The sequence below is a fragment of the Diorhabda carinulata genome, chromosome 3 (genome assembly GCF_026250575.1).
Source record: "Diorhabda carinulata isolate Delta chromosome 3, icDioCari1.1, whole genome shotgun sequence".
Taxonomy (NCBI): Eukaryota; Metazoa; Arthropoda; class Insecta; order Coleoptera; family Chrysomelidae; genus Diorhabda; species Diorhabda carinulata.
The window spans coordinates 60,593-78,951 of NC_079462.1; the positions used below are offsets into that span (position 1 = coordinate 60,593).

An 18,359-nucleotide genomic window follows, 5' to 3' on the forward strand; every position below is an offset into this window, starting at 1 on the left:
TATTTTTGAACTATTTTTTTATTTGAAGAACTTCAAATGCAAAATTTTTGAAAATAAACCGTCAAAAGTAGAGGGTATGAAAGCTGCAAAGCAAACTTTGGTATTCCAAAAGCATAATACGAATAACCGTCCTAGTCTTCAGATCTGGCATCTTTTGAATTTATAATATGATTTCATTTATCATCGTATAGTTTGAAATAAGTGAAAAATTTGTCGCACTCTTGCACACCGAAAGGAAATTTCCAAAAAAAATTAAACAAGAGAAATTTCAATAATTTCATAATTTCGTCCCCATTATTTTTTGACAAGTAGTACAATATAAACATCATCATCATAGAAAAAGACAAACTTTTTCATTACACACTGTTAGAATATATGGAACGCAACCAATTTTTATTTAACTGTCAAATGTTGTTAATGTAAGTTGACGTCTGTCAATAGATCTAATCAATCTTGCTCTTTTATGTGTAAGACTGAAATTATAATAAATTGTTTGTACTGAAAATCATATCAGTTATTATTTTCAAACCACGTAATTTTTCTTTATGGTAGCAGAGCGTGGTTCTGTAGAAATAACAGAAGACTGAAGGAAGTGATTATACAACTGTTAAAATTAAGTTAAGTAATTTGGAAGTTATAAAACTTCATCTTCAAAATGGGTTCAAATTTGTCTAATTTGGAAAAACTAGTCGGAAGAGAAAATTTTACCACTTGGAAATTCACTATGAAAATATATTTACAGCATGAGGATTTGTGGTGTTGTATCGAACTGTCTGATAACAAACCAATTGAAGCAAGTAAGGATGTAAAGGCCAAAGCCAAGTTGATTCTACTTCTGGACCCTCAAAATTATGTTCATGTTCAAGATTGTTCAACTGAAAAAGAGGTATGGGAATGTTTATAACAAGCTTTTGATGATAAAGGGCTCACGCGAAGAGTTGGCTTACTAAAAGACTCTATAAATACTAAATACTACATTGGAATCTAGTAATAGTGTTGAAGAATATGTGAGCAAGATCATGAATACTGCTCACAAGCTGTGTAACATTGATTTTGACGTAAACGATGAATGGCTTGGTACTTTGATGCTGGCAGGCTTACCAGATGAATACAAGCCCATGATTATGGGGCTTGAGAGCTCAGGCATTAAAATAAGTGCTGATTCAGTTAAGTCTAAGTTATACTCAGCAAGTTAAAAACAGAGGACCAAGATGCTATAATTGCAATAAATATGGTCATTTTGCTAAACTATTTAAACAACCAAAGAAGTTAGCGAATAAAGGAGAAGGTTCAAGTTTTGTAGCTGCTTTCCCAGTAACTGTTAAACAAAATGTGAGTGATAAATGGCTAATAGACTCAGGAGCATCTTTGCACATGACTTGCAGAGATGACTGGTTGTATAATGTCACTGAGCCAACTGTGAAAAGTGTTACTGTGGCAAACAGAGAGCCATTAAATGTAAAAGGAGTTGGATGTATGGACATTTAAATAAATCAGAAAGATAAAATACAAGATAAAAATGTACTGTTTGTTCCTGGTTTAGCTGCCAATCTCCTTTCAGTCAGCACAATCGTGAAGAATGGGCATAATGTTATATTTTATGACAAGGGATGTGTCATTCAGAATGCTAAAGGAGAGGTAATCTGTAAGGCAGTATTAAAAAAATAACCTATATGTTATGAACATAAGTGGAGAAGAGGTTCATCTGATTTCAAGTGCTGTGAATTCTAATGACACTTGGCATCTGCGAATGGGACACTTGAATTTTTCAGATATTAAGAAACTGCCAAATTGTGTTGAAGGTGTGTCTTTGACTTCAGACACAGGTAATGTGATCACATGTATTTATTGTTGCGAGGGAAAACATGCTCAGTTGCCATTTAAAAATGTAGGTTCAAGAGCAGTAAGACCACTTGTACTAATACATTCTGATTTATGTGGCCCTATGGAAAATATTTCATATGGAGGTAAGAAATATTTTATAACTTTCATTGATGACTACACACTAATGGTACATGTGTATTTTCTTAAAGATAAAATGAGTGTACCTGATACGTTCAAAGATTTCAAGTCAAAAGTAGAGAATGAATTGAATTGTAAAATTAAAAAGTTACGAACAGATAATGGTAAAGAGTACTGTAATAACAATTTTGAGAAATTTTTAACTAATCATGGTATAATTCATTAGACATCTCCGTACACTCCAGAGCACAATGGCTTGGCAGAACGAATGAACAGAACACTAGTGGAGCAAGCAAGGTGTATGTTGTTTTATGCCAACCTGGAGAAGAAACTATGGGCTGAAGCTTTGGCAACTGCTGCGTATATTGTAAATAGATCTCCTACAAAGGCTTTGGAAGGTAAAACATCTTATGAACTGTGGAAAGGTAAAAAACCCAATTTATCTCATTTAAAGATTTTTTTTCTGTTGCTATGGTACATGTACTAAAAAAAAACTTCAAAAATGGGATAAAAAATCTGAGGAAATGTTGATGGTAGGTTATTGTGAAAATTCCAAAGGATATTGATTAATAAATCCTTTAACACATAAAATAGTAAAAAGTAGAGACATAACTTTTATTGAGAAGTATACTGAAGATAATAATATACTTATACCTTCCAATGTTGAAGTTGCAGACATGGATGTACTGGGATGTCATCTGATATTCAAAATCAGGAAATACACGTCATCAAGTAAGGAATTGAATGAACCTATAAGTAGAAGCGAAGACTCACTTAGAAAGTTTTCTATGAAACAGAAAACTCAATTATTTTAGTAACAACCCTTTAGCTAATTATGTATTGAGTATCTATCAATCAAAAAAAAAAAAAAAATGTGAAAAACGATTAGATTAAGTTTGTTTTATTAAAAGATCCCCAGTTTAATGCGCTTGAAATTTCAAAGATCCAAAAGAATGGCCGCATATTACCGATATATAAAAGAAAATAGTTTTCACTCCATAATCTGAGACCAAATGACAAGAAATATTTTAGGTAGTAAATATAAAATCAAATAAATAAGACAAAAAATCACTCACCAGTTCACAAATGAGGAAATTACCATCTTGGTAGTTAAGAATTTTCCGGGTATCCATTTTCACCACACAATATTGTATTGAAACACGGAAAATTCTTTTAATGTTTATTTTCAATCCGTTTCACGAAAATTTTGAATTAAAAACTATTTTCTATCAATATACTGAAAATTTCCAAAGTTTCCATTAAAAATTTTCAACATTAGTCACATTTTTAAAACTAGAAATCGAAATATTTTTTTGTCGTTATTAAACAGATCCGGTATCTCTGTATTTTATTTATCTAATAATAACTATTTTGTACTACAATCGAAATAAGGTATTTTAATATTAATATCTATATATATTTTTATATGAAAAAACACATTACAGTTGAAAAGATTTGGCGTGAACAATAATTGCGTCGACTTACAAAGATGGCCGATAAGCTGTCTAGACAGACAAGGATAAACGAACTTTTTGATGCTATATTTTAGATTATCGTTTGTTTAATGTTTATAAGTAAATCAATAATTCACACAATTTCAAATTATCTGAAGAAAATGCTTAATTTCAATTACTTTGAAAATATTAAAAAAAAAATAATAAAACCTTAGTATTCCATAAAATGTAATACACTGAAATCGTTCATTTTCCTGGAAATTTTAATTGGACAAATCTCGTTAATTTTTACATAAAGAGAATTATATCTTACCTATATCAATAAGAAAATAGTTTTCACTTCACAATCGAAAACAAAATTACACGATATTTTACGAATAGAAAATTTAGCATCAAATATGTCTGCCCGAATTTGTAATACTGTCAAAGTTTCATTATCTAAATAATTAAACGCATTGTTTAAAGCTTGTGACTTCAACATTCACAGTGCGCAAGTCAAAAACAAGTCTAGACATTCGCAAAGAATTCGAAATGGGTCAATGAACTGAGAAGATGTAAAGTTTTGATTTATTAAATAATAAGTAATTAAATATTACATATTTTGTTATATGATTTCCATATTGAATAAAATAGTGTTTTCAAAGATAAAATAAATAAAGCAATATGAAGCAAGATATATTTTTAATAATATTTCTAAGAAAGTTTTAAATAATTAGTGATAATAGATATAATACATACAATAAAAAATGGCATAGATTTAATTATTACAATTCACAATAACTTAATATTATTAAATGACTATATAAGGAGAGTTTATGGTAGTAGTAATTTCCTTTTGGGAATAGGTATACTTTTAATGTTTTACGACATAACTTCGTTTTTCGAATTAGTACTTTCATTAGTTATTATAGGTACATGAAAATTTTTATATTAATTAAGGATTGTAGAAATTGAAACCATGTTACTGAAATTTATTCCAAGTTCCAAAAAATAGCTGCATATGTATAAAGTACAAAACAAAATATTTTTGTTATCTTGATATGGAGAATTCTGTGATTTTAATATTTTCAGTTCCTATAGTGTAGGGTGTTCCTCATCCCCAAATATATTTCCTATAAATATCAAAAATAAATTCGAAATGTGAAGTAAATAAGAAATTCTTCCGACAAAGATGAAGTCGTCTAAAAAGGGGCTGCACGGTCAATTTTCGTTATCGGTATTAAACCCTCAACATGTATAGTTATTTTGGTATTATTACGAGTATGTATCTAGAATAATGTGATTTTAAAATTTCCCATATTTGGAGTGGTCCTCCTATCCAAATTAGACAAACATTCACAAAGGATTTTGCCGAACGTTATTTCATATATATAAAAAAAAATATATTCCAAATGTTAGGTAAACAAGAAATTCTTCGAACAAAGACAAAGGCATCCAAGAAGGGTCTGAACGGTCATTTTTTGTTATCGGTATTAAACCTTCGATATAATGTAAACAAACTATTCCACAAACTGATAAAAAGTGTTCTAGAACTGCACCACACGTTTTGTTTTTCAAATATATTATACCTCTTGTAAATTCTCGATAACCAATGTAGAAAAATAAATAGTCTACTTTCAACAACAAAAAAGGGTCTAATAATGGTTCTTAAAAGATTTCTAACATAAACATACCAGAATTAAAATATTTGGAACCCAGAAATTTTTTTTGGTACAGTTTATTCAAAAGTAATGTTTTGTAGTTATCGAACTTGGTGGGCTTTTATATTCTTTTTCCGATTACTATCAATTTGCATACGAGATTCTTTATATACTTGTTAGAATTTGCATTTTGGAGAATAAATATTGTGATGTCGAGTAAATAACACTCAACTTTGTTGAAAATTCGTAAGAAAATTAAATTATTATTTTAGAAAAATGCTTTAGTTATTCTATTAGATTCTAAACAAATGAAGGGGTGATGACAAAAAGTTTATTAAATGAAGAGATAATTTCTAACAGTAACTGTTTCATTGAAAAGTCATATTTTCTCCGTGTATTTATCTTACAGAATGATTTGAGATTATTTCTATATTGTTTTCAGTAAATAAAAAGTGTGTACAAATAATTGATTCCGCACTAATACAAAATGATGATGGTTATTAAAAAAATGATCTCTATTTCCTCCAAAATGAACACACCCCTACTTTGTAACATAGTTGCAATAATATAATCAACAATTTTCTCCAAATTGGATTTGAATGAAAGAAGAATATGCTTTATTAAACCACTCAAAAGATCTCCAGTTTGTGAATCCTCGAAACTTGATTAATTAACATATTGTTTTTACAAGTTTAAACAAACTTAGAGTTTAACAAGAAAACAATTATAAATTAGAGAAGAATTTTTGAGACATATATTATTTTGGAGAGACGGTAAAAATATCAGCATTTCCTCAAAATTTGATAATCAAGCTTGCCAAATATGATAGTGAACTATTTTCTTTTGGTCAGCTCTGTACAAAATGTAAAACGGTCCGAACCCATAATATTTATTACTTTATTATTTTGTTATCTGTACATTTTGAATGGGTCTTATTGGAAAAATCCATATCTTTACTACCTACTACTACAGAAATAAAACATCTTGTTCACAGATGTGAGAATATTTTTTCGAAAGGGCGTAATGGCATAATTTTTATAAATTATTAATATGAAATATAAACTAATTTATTTACAAATTTTAACAAAAATGAATTTTGATATTGCCATGTCTTGATACTTGGACAACTTGTTTTATAATTTTGAATATACTCAAAAGAAAAAGATATTTCGATTAAATATAGATGAAACCTAAATTCACCACTCTTCGAATACAAAGTGTTCTTGTGTGAACAACAATTAGAAGTTGAATGCTGCGATATACAAGAATTTTTGTTTCGAGATTACTTCTAGTACAAATAACATCCATTATTTTCAACCATTCCAAAATTTCTCGTCGCCCTGTAAATCTAAATAACCGACATATTTTCTAATTTATTTTAATATCGTATAACCATTGTTACACTATCATTTTCTAACCTATATTTATTTTCCACAAATAATTATATATAAGTCATATTTCTAAACTGTTACTCCATGTATAAATTATTATTATTATTATATGTAAAAAAATCAATCAATAAAATCGTAGCTTTCGATAAAATGTAATTTACTGAATTCACACAAACTGGATGGATTAGATGGATAATTCTTGTTAATTTTACATAAAGAGAATTATATCTTACCTATATCAATAAGAAAATAGTTTTTACTTAACAATCTAAAATGAAATTACACGAAATTTGACTAATAGAAAATTTAGATGTCTACCCGAATTAATAACAATGTTAAAATTTCACTATTTAAATAATTAAATGCATTGTTTAAACTTATTGATGTCAACATTGGTAGTCAAAAACGAAGCCACGCCCCGCCACGAATACGAACATCAAAGAAAAACAAATCACTTTTAATGTTTATTTTCAATCCGTTTCACGAAAATTTTGAATAAAAGACTATTTTCTATCGATATACTGAAAATTTCCAAAGTTTCCATTAAAAATTTTCAACATTAGTCACATTTTTAAAATTAGAAATCGAAAGATTTTTTTGTCGTTATTAAACAGATCCGGTATCTCCGTATTTTATTTATCTAATAATAACTATTTTGTACTACAATCGAAATAAGGTATTTTAATATTAATATCTATATATATTTTTATATGAAAAAACACATTACAGTTGAAAAGATTTGGCGTGAACAATAATTGCGTCGACTTACAAAGATGGCCGATAAGCTGTCTAGACAGACAAGGATAAACGAATTTTTTGATGCTATATTTTAGATAATCGTTTGTTTAATGTTTATAAGTAAATTAATGATTCACACAATTTCAAATTATCTGAAGAAAATGCTTAATTTTAATTACTTTGAAAATATTAAAAAAAAAATAATAAAAACTTAGCATTCCATAAAATGTAATACACTGAAATAGTTCATATTCCTGGAAATTTGAATTGGACAAATCTCGTTAATTTTTACATAAAGAGAATTATATCTTACCTATATCAATAAGAAAATAGTTTTCACTTCACTATCGAAAACAAAATTACACGAAATTTTACGAATAGAAAATTTAGCATCAAATATGTCTGCCCGAATTTGTAATACTGTCAAAGTTTTATTATCTCAATAATTAAATGCATTGTTTAAAGCTTTTGACTTCAACATTCACAGTGCGCAAGTCAAAAACAAGTCTAGACATTCGCAAAGAATTCGAAAGGAGTCAATGAACTTGAAGATGTAAAGTTTGATTTATTAAATAACTAAGTAATTAAATATTACCGATATATAAAAGAAAATAGTTTTCACTCCATAATCTGAGACCAAATGACAAGAAATATTTTAGGTAGTAAATTTAAAATCAAATGAATAAGACAAAAAGTCACTCACCAGTTCACAAATGAGGAAATGACCATATTGGTAGTTGAGAATTTTCCGGGTATATACTGAAAATTTCCAAAGTTTCCATTAAAAATTTTCATTATTAGTCACATTTTTAAAACTAGAAATTGAAAGATTTTTTTGTCGTTATTAAACAGATCCGGTATCTCTCTATTTTATTTATCTAATAATAACTATTTTGTACTACAATCGAAATAAGGTATTTTAATATTAATATCTATATATATTTTTATATGAAAAAACACATTACAGTTGAAAAGATTTGACGTGAACAATAATTGCGTCGACCTACAAAGATGGCCGACATGCTGTCCAGGCAGACAAGGATAAACGAACTTTTTGGTGCTTTATTTTAGATTATTGTTTGTTTAATGTTTATAAGTAAATTAATGATTCACACAATTTCAAATTATCTGAAGAAAATGCTTAATTTTAATTACTTTGAAAATATTTAAAAAAATTAATAAAACCTATGCTTTCCATAAAATGTAGTACACTGAAATCGTTCATTTTCCTGGAAACTTTAATTGGACAAATTTCGTTAATTTTTACATAAAGAGAATTATATCTTACCTGTATCAATAAGAAAATAGTTTTCACTTCACCATCGAATAGAAAATTTAGCATCAAATATGTCTGCCCGAATTAGTAATACTGTGAAAGTTTCATTATCTAAATAATTAAATGTATTGTTTAAAGCTTGTGACTTCAACATTCACAGTGCGCAGGTCAAAAACAAGTCTAGACATTCGCAAAGAATTCGAAAGGGGTCAATGAGCTGAGAAGATGTACAGTTTTGATTTATTAAATAATAAGTAATTAAATATTACATATTTTGTTATATGATTTCCATATTGAATAAAATAGTGTTTTCAAAGATAAAATAAATAAAGCAATATGAAGCAAGATTTATTTTTAATAATATTTCTAAGAAAGTTTTTTCTAATTAATGATAATAGATATAATACATGCAATAAAACATGGCATAGATTTAATTATTACAATTCACAATAACTTATATTATTAAATGGCCATATAAGTAGATGTTATGGGCAGCAAATAATAGTAATTTCCTTTTGGGAATCTATATACTTTTAATTTTTTAAGACATACCTTCGTTTTTCAAAATATTTGTTATCTTGATATCGAGAATTCTGTGATTTTAAAACTTCCCATAATGTAGGGTGGTCCTCATCCTATTGAACGTTATATTTCCTATGAATATCAAAAATCAATTCCAAATGTAAAGTAAATAAAAAATTCTTCAAACAAAGACAAAGGTAAGTAAGAAGGACCATGCACGTGTAATTTTTCGGAGTTTCCAGTAATAAACCCTCAAATATATTGTATTATTTTAATTAATTATCGAGAATACTGAAAATTTCTTATAGTGTAAGGTGATCCTTAACTCCAAATTAAATAAAACAATTAGAGAGGATCGTAGAGAACGTTATTTTATTATTGATTACAGGTAGGCATATGAAAATGTTTATTAATTGAAGAACGTAGAATTTAAAACAATGTTATTAAGAATAATTTCAAGTTCCAAAAAATAGCTGCATATGTATAAAGTACAAAACAAAACATTTTTGTTATCTTGATATCGAGAATTCTGTGATTTTAATATTTTCAGTTCCTATAGTGTAGGGTGGTCCTCATCCCCAAATATATTTCCTATGAATATCAAAAATAAATTCGAAATGTGAAGTAAATAAGTAATTCTTCCAACAAAGATGAAGGCATCTTGTATTATATAAGTAATCAATTATATATTTATTTCATAGCTATCCCGCAACCTTTGTACGAGTCAATTAAAAGTTACAATTAATTGGCTCAACAGGCATGGGTGGTTGAGGCCAGTGTTTGGGACTTGAGAAAAGACGAATCATACTTTAAACCTCCTGATCCTTTATCCATTGAAGGAAGCCTTGCTGATAACTGGCAAAAATTTTAACAAAAATTCCAAAATTTTCTGACTGCTACAAGTTTAAGCAATGAAAATGATGAAAAAAATGTTGCAATTCTATTGAACTTAGTTGGTGATGATGGTCTTGATTTATTTAACTCTTTTGATCCGTTATCGGAGACCCAGAAAACTCTTGATAATGTTTTGAAAAAATTTAGAGATCACTGTGAACCAAAGAGAAATGTTATACATGAAAGGTTCTTATTTAACAGTTTAATGCAAGAAGAGGGATAAAGTTTCGATAGTTTTCTGACAGAATGGGGAATTCTCCTCAATTTGGGTTTTTGTATTAAATGAAAGTTTACATCAAATAACTATAGATTAAATATAAATTAATTTTTAATTCACTCTCTAAATACCTAAAATAATTATTAGAAATGTTGGTTTTTAAACTTTAAAGCGTTTTGTTGCTACAGCACATGTTGGCAACAGCGCTTTAGCATGCCTTCTCCGAGACAGAAACGGAAGATCCCAAAAACACACACAAGACAGAGAAGGAAATGAAACAGCTGTTTATGGAATACATGTAATCCTATGCCGTAAATAACCTAACTTTTTGTTACGATTGTTGTTGTTGCGGTATGGAGTGTTGCGGTTATACAAGTTAGTTTAGTTGTGATTTTTGCGAGTTTATTGTGAATTTTATGACTTATTAGTGGCTTATTTAAATTTTATGACTAGATACAAACATTATAATATTATTTCATTCCCTCATTGAGAATAAGTTTAAAAATTAAAGAATGTAAGGTTGATTTTTATACAGTTTGTATTTTCAGGATAAATAATCAATATTTCAATATGAAAAAGCTGTGTTTTGTACCTTCATGTTTAAATTCATCGGAAAGTACACCCCATAAATTATTTATATTTGCTCCGAGAAATCCAGTAGTGAGAAAAACTTGGTTTGATGCTGTTGGGCGTACATTAGTAAAAACAACATCATATTGTTGTGAAGATCATTTTAATGTAAGTAATACAACATATTTAATATTGTGTTTATTGAAAATACTATAATTTCAGTTAAAAGAAGATTCTATAGACTGGGAAAAGTCCACGTATTAAAACTGGCATCATACCTCATTTATTTCTACAAGATAGTTGCAAAGATTTCAGTTTTACACAACTTCAACAAAAACAAGAAATATCATCTGAGGGTGAGGAAAATACTGAACCTGAACATCCATGCATCTCAACTACATTTAAAAATAATAGAGATGAAATGTACTTGGAGACATTGCCATCTACTTCTTCTAGTACTTCTTCATGGTTACAAACTACATCTAGTGAAGAACAATTTAACAGTGATCTAAGTGAACACGAGGAGCAAAATGTAGACTTTAAAAATTTTAGTGAAAAAAGAGAAATCCTTGCGATTGAAATGCACCCTTGATTTTATTTAGGTTTAACTAGTGAAGTTTACTATTTAGTGAAAATTATATATATTCATCAGAAAAGACATACTAGTAGTTTTGAAAAAGGTTAGATTAAACAATATATTTTTTCGATTAGGTTTGGATTATTGAGATTTTTCCTATTAAACTTACTATATATTGCTGTTTGTTTTTAGGTGTATATACATATTTAACTCTTTTTGAGATAAGTTATGTACAACTAAAAAACGAGAATACAACATTGTGAAACTATTTTATTTATAAATCCTAGTTAACTTTGGAAATACGTATTTTTTCCAGAATAGTAAACTATTTTCAATTAACTCGTTACAATAAATTTCATTACACGTAACATTATGTATATAAATTTTATTATTTGTTTCAAATTCTGGATCTGCAACTGGAAAAATTGCTTTAGTCTTCTTACACATTTTCATTAGCAACTGCATCTGACCCATGTATTTTTCAATAATTTTTCCATCCTTGACAAAATTACTTATACTAGTCAATGGGCATTTCACTTCTAGGACTGCATCACTTGAAATGGCATCAGGGGAGGCTCCAAAGACTGGTAACATATTATTTAAAACAAGTCCACATTTCGTTGTTTCAATTCCACATATATTTTCAATGCATTTTATAACCCTGTCTTCTAATTCTAAGCCTCTCTCCATGGCTTTTGTCTGCACAATTTTTGTAGCACCAAAAATTTTCTCGAGTAAAGAACCTTCTGTTTTACACCGGCTTGCCTCATAAATCTTCGAAGCTGTACTCCGTCCAAATCTTAATTCATACCAGTTTATATTTTTGGACTGGTTTCTTGTAGCCTCTGAAGCAAGTGCACAATCATTTGCATCCATTTTTTTTAACAGTACTCTAAGAAAAATTCTGGAGTTATGTTGATATCAGCATTTTCTATTTGACAATGAATAAATAGCTGGTGTAACGATAAAGTAGGATACGAAGGACCTCTATCCATATTTAGTAACAAACTATCTATGGATTTTCCTTTATTATGTTCTCTAAAATTCTCTATTACTACAGATGAGTTTTCATCAGTCATTGATGGAACTATTACCATTTCAGACAATTTCATAAATTTTTTCAGCGAACCTACTTTCGATAATTCTGATTTCTTCCAATAACATAACTGTTCTGTAGGAGATGGTTCCTCACTTCTCCTATGCAAGCAAAATAAAAACGCTATCGCATGTTTACAGCCACCTTTGGCAGCAGCACAATCCTCACATTCACATAGATTGATTATATTCTCATTTACTATGACATTTACATCATAAGCTTTTGAATGTACTTTATCTTCTGGCGTTATTTTTGCTTTGATCAAACAAATATTATTGTTCCTTTTTAATTGCACATATCCAATGGCAGAATCTCCATATGATTGTCTTGCTAAAACCAAATTTAAAAAAACATTCAGTATATGAAAAAGGTATTTATTTGCAAATAAACTAAAAATACTAAGTTTATTAAATATTTTAATATGCTATATTAAAAATGATTTCTTACCTCATGTGTTTTTTTCCACGTGATTCCACACTTATATAGTTTGCATTTTCAACAAAATAATTTGCTATCATTTCTGAAGTAACACGGGGTAAATTGCTTGAATAAGCTTTAATAAAATCAGTTTCAACCTTAGCCATTTTCACAGTATTACACAACTATTTTCACTATTTTCAATCTTTCACTTTGATAACTACAAAATTCATCAACAAATATGTAAACAAAAACTTAAGGGTATATTTATATATGTTTATTAAAATACAGGGCTTGCTGGCTTTCTTTGTCGTTTTAAGAGTAACAGAAAAGGAAAGACAAAGTAAATAATCAAATGACCAATCAGATTATAGATATAATCATGTCTACCTACGTTATTCAACCAATTAGAATTGAGAACAAGTATCACACCTATGCGAGGTTGCCAAATATTGAACTAGAAACAACACGTTTTAAAAATTAAATGTCCAATCTTTTTTATCAAATTTAACAGGGTAGACATTTCTTTTTATAAAAAGTACCGAATATGTGTCGTCTAAAATTCGTTGAACTTTCATTATTTGTAATAATTTAAAATGACTTTGGTTCTAGGAGAATTCCCCATTAAGAACAGCAGGAAAAACAACTGGTTATGGTAATTTATTAGAAAGAATTCATAGGAGATAGGATAGTGATGGGCATCTACAACCAAAGCACTAGAGAAGAATTGTTAAGAAAATCTGATCTAAAGTTGACACAAGCAATAGACATCTGTAGAACAAGAGAAGTTAGTCAAAAACAGCTGAAGGCTTTGCAGCATGAAGCTAGTGTAAGCTCTGTAAAATCTAAGCATTTTTTGAAAGAAAAAAAAAGAAGGGAAATGTGAATTCTGTGGTTATGTACATCGAGAGAAAAATTCATGTCCTGCTTGGAATAAAACGTGTGCAAAATGTCAGGGACGCAATCATTTTGCGAATGTGTGTAAAAAAGAGTATAATATTAATCAGTCTGAGAAGAAATTGGAGAAAAAGAAGAGCTATAGAAGATCGGGCAGAAGAAAAGTGAATAAAGTAGAAACTGAAACTTTCAGTGATAGTGAATCAGAAAATATTGAGTGTGAGAGCAGTTCAAATGAGTTATATGTTCAGTCTATAAGAAAAGTTGGTTCTGTTAGTAGTGTAAAGAAACCATTGTCATGGTTGAAGAAAATTATTGTAGAAGGTCATAAGGTAACATTTAAGCTAGATACAGAATGCGAAGTAAGCATTTTAACTTTAAATATTGTTAAAAAACTAGGGCTTCTTGATAAAATGCAAAAATCTAAAGTCAAACTAGCTCCGTATGGCAGTCATGATTTTGTATTCGCTCCATTAGGAGAAATCACTTTAAAATGTCAAGTTAATGACAATGTTAGAAACATATTCTTTGCAGTTTGTGGTAATAACGAATTGCCACTACTGAGTTGTGCTGATTGCGTTGATTTAAACTTATTAAAAAGGGTAGACTCAATTGTTGAAGATTCCGGTCAATTTATATCACTCGATCATGTTGTTAAAAGATACCCAGTAGTTTTTGAGGGTCTTGGTTCTTTTCCTAGAGAACATCACATTACTTTAAAAGAAGGTACAGTTTCGGTAGTTCAACCACTTAGACGGATTCCAATTGCACTGCATGATCGTTTAAAACTTAAGCTTGATGATCTTGAAAAACAAGGTATTATAAGGAAAATTGATAAGCCGACTGAATGATTGAATCCTCTGGTGATAGTTGAAAAGAAAAATAAGGATTTACACTTGTGTCTTGACCCAAAATATTTAACTAGACTTAAAGATACATTAACCAATGCCCCAATTTTGTCATTTTTTGATTCAACAAAACCTATAGAAATAGACACTGACGCTTCCAAGAACGGTCTAGGTGCTTTTCTATCTCAAGAAGGTCACCCAATAGCTTTTGCATCCAGGAGCTTAACTCCCTGCGAGCAAAAGTATGCGCGGATAGAGAAAGAGATGCTGGCGATTGTGTTTGCTACTCAAAAGTTTCATTATTTTATTTTTGGATTTGATGTGAAAATCGACACTGATCATAAACCCTTGGAAGCGATCATGAAAAAAGATCTAGCATATATTTCTTCCCGCCTATAAAGGATGAGACTCCGCTTACTAAATTATAAAATAATTGTGAATTACAGTAGATATCTAATGCGGGTTCAAGAATGGTAATAGGGAAAATATGTGTATAGTCGTAACGTAACGTTTGATATTAATTTTTTTTTAAATAAAAATTGTCGAACCATCGAAGCTTGTGTTCGTATATACAGCAGTCGCCGACCTTATCGATTCCGCCATTAAGACACAACGATAGAATTGACTTGCGTCTCGGGGCAAGAGCCAGGGAGCCTGAATCGGGTGGCGCCGGCAGTTGTCGGTACCTGTCGGCTCAGATCTGTCTGGCGTGCACGGGACTTTGACACTTTTTGACTTAAAAATTATTTCCCTTCACATTTTATGCAGACTTAGGACTGCCATCCTGCTAAGTAACATATTACTTTGCAGGAGGTATGCTTAAAAAATTTTTTTGTTTGGTTTTTATCCAATTTTATGAGAAAATTAACAACTGGTCGTGTAAAAAATGAACACTTAAAGATGTCACAAACCAAATTTATTCTTGGCATTAAAGTTCTCACCGCATCCAGAATGTGGTCGTAAGGGATGTTCTGTGCAATTTTTTTAGCTAGTTCCTCGCGTTCCGAATTATTGAGTCTTAATCGACCCAACTCGTTTTGGTGGCCCACGTGAACATCTCGGAAAACTACATGGACTTCGCCCGTTTTTTTGAACGAAGCCACAATTTTTGCTGGACAATGCGCTCCGATTTTATTCGAACCTTTTACTTTGATGTGTCTGTCAGTTTCGCGAGATTTGAAAACACCGTCACGGAAACACTGAAATGTCATTTTTTCAATGTTCTCGGCAGTTGAGTATGACCCGTATTGTTTTACGAACATACTTCGATCGGCACTTTCAGTTTCAACTTTCCATTTTTGGAATTCATCCGCACTAGCAAAATTCAATTCGCGAGTTTTGTCTGTCAGGTCATGTTGGAGCAAATAATGTTGGAACATATTGCTCCGTTTCTCACACGAAAAATTACAAAGCACAGTTTATTGCAGAAGGGTTTTTGTGGGCTTTATCCTCGTGTTCTTTAAATTTATCACCTCTTCCCGTTGAAAAATTACACTTATTACACTTGAATTTATTAGCCGATTCACCCCCATTCACTCGATTCACTAGAGAACTGACCTTCCCAGGGTCAAGTGGTCTGTTAATGAAAAATAACAGATTATAAAATTAACAGATCATTAGACTGTGAGCGCTTCTCATTTAAATGAATGCGCGCCAGACAGAGCTTGGCCGCCAGTTACCAATGGCTGTCGCGCCAACCGTCTCCAAAATTGACATCTCCGCCCAGTAAGAAAAATTCAAGTCAACCGGAAAAATCCACCAAAGAAATGCCTCATCCATTGTACTACCAACTCTGACAGAACGAAAAACCATTACATTCAATTTACTATCGCAAGAGCACAATGTTAATCAACAAACGTAAATTAGACTTTATTTTTTGAACGCTATTTTTTCAATAAAACACCCTATAATGCCAAGAATAAAGGTTTGTAACAACTCTTAATGCTTGAAACAACTTTTAAATTTGTTAATTTTCTCATAAAAATGGATAAAAATATGAAGTCTGAATAAAATGTGAGGGAAAATCATTTTGAACTCAAAAAGTTTTCAAATCCCCTGTACGCAGACAACCAGCGTTACCCCCCTTTGATTTGAGTGAGTGCGCGCCAGACAGATCTGAGCCGACAGGTACCGACAACTGCCGGCGCCACCCGATTCAGGCTCCCTGGCTCTTGCCCCGAGACGCAAGTATAGAATTGTGTATTTAAGCGGAGCGGAGTGGGTTCCTGAGTTATCGGCATTTTTTTTTATTTTTTTTTTCAATATACAGTGTGTACATAAAGTATGTTGCACTGCTGGTTGGATTTTTATCAAACAAACGGTATTGTATACAGTATGTACGATGTCATAAGGACACTACTACTACACATTGTATCTCCGCTGCTATTTGTCGAATTTTCATCGAACAAAGGTCATTGTTTAGACAGTATGTATATAAAGAAGATGTAATAAGGACAATAGGATTTTCTTCGACATTTTAATTTATAGTATGTAATATGAGAGAGCGTTAGGAACTCCGCCGGCGACACAGAAAATTTTTTTGAGCATGCGCACAACTATTTTTTTTATAATAAATATTTTATTATTTTGAGCAAAGTAGCTACAAACATTTTAAATTATAATATTTATAATATTTGAATAATTTTGAGATAAATCATACATTTTATCTTTACAGGAAACCAATATTTCCTATAATAGACAAAAAATCAGTTGAAAAGATGATGTTTTTTTTCTTAATCAATTTTCCACTTCCTTCAATTTATACATACCGCTGGGTGGGGGAGAAAACATTACATTAAAAGAGTTTTCTTTAAAAAAAAAATCTTTATAAATAATAAACATTGAAACAAAATTATCAGTCGTAAAAATCGCTGCCAACCAAATCTTTAAATATATATATATATATATATATATATATATATATATATATATATATAGTGAGTTAGTGAGGTATTATCAGAGTTGTGTCCTAAATTTTTATTGCAGTAAGTATTTCATCAATATTTTTTTATTTTTTTTTTTGAAATTTTTCATTTTCATATTTTTAGATGGACTTAAAAGAACTTGAAATATTATTGATTTTCCTTTTTTAATTTGTATATTAGTCGAGAAAATTTCACTTTTTATTTGGATACTACAGTTTTTTGGAATTTTTACAATTGATGGATCACTGATTTTAAAATAACGGTCTGAAACACATTTAGATATCACTTCAATTTCTGATCTTGGAATCACTAAAAGTTCATTATTTGTTACTTGTTCTAATATGGTTTCTTGAAGGTCAATTTCACTAACAACACAATTTTCACCAGAATGTCCGTTTAACAGTTCAATAGTACAATTATCTTTTAACTTGAAAGTTTCTTTACAATAATATTTTTCTTCTTATTCTGGGCATTCTTCTTTAATAAAATTAACTTCTTCTTGACTTCTGGCCAAGTAAGGTTGAGGAGGGATAAATATCGTATGATTTTGGATTACAGGATATAAATGAAAAAATTCATAGGTTTTGGGTTTTAGGATAGGAATATGGGTAGCAAATATTATTTTGGATTTGGAAAAGGTTACTTGTGAACCAAGAAAGAGATAATATGTCAAAATATTATTAAATTTTGGTATTTGTTCTTCATTGTAAATGGTACTTAAATATTTTATCATTTCCAAAATTTCTTGACTTGATATAACTGAACTGTGAATTGTATTTAATTTAGAAAAAGTTATTGCATTTTCGATATTATCAATTAGTGTAATTAAACTTTGACAATCCAGATTAATTTGTGAAATTGTACTTTGAAATGTTGTAAAATTATTCAAAGTTATTATTTTATTTTCAATTGAAATGTGAAATTTCTCTAAATTAT

General features: G+C 29.7%; 2 long non-coding RNA genes across 5 annotated transcripts; both read left to right on the top strand.

The window, feature by feature from the left end:
- Positions 1 to 409: 409 nt before the first annotated feature.
- Positions 410 to 6,599, top strand: LOC130891647 (uncharacterized). 3 transcript variants are annotated; one of them, XR_009058937.1, is made up of 3 exons: positions 410 to 1,967; positions 2,034 to 2,126; positions 2,189 to 6,599. It is a non-coding gene; the product is annotated as an uncharacterized LOC130891647 (long non-coding RNA). The 3 variants fall into 3 exon arrangements; XR_009058936.1 differs by having other exon boundaries at positions 2,034 to 6,599; XR_009058938.1 differs by lacking the exon at positions 2,034 to 2,126.
- A 2,345-nt stretch (positions 6,600 to 8,944) lies between these two features.
- Positions 8,945 to 12,582, top strand: LOC130891245 (uncharacterized). 2 transcript variants are annotated; one of them, XR_009058872.1, is made up of 3 exons: positions 8,945 to 10,469; positions 10,643 to 10,832; positions 10,887 to 11,491. It is a non-coding gene; the product is annotated as an uncharacterized LOC130891245 (long non-coding RNA). The 2 variants fall into 2 exon arrangements; XR_009058871.1 differs by having other exon boundaries at positions 8,945 to 10,832; positions 10,887 to 12,582.
- Positions 12,583 to 18,359: the final 5,777 nt, after the last annotated feature.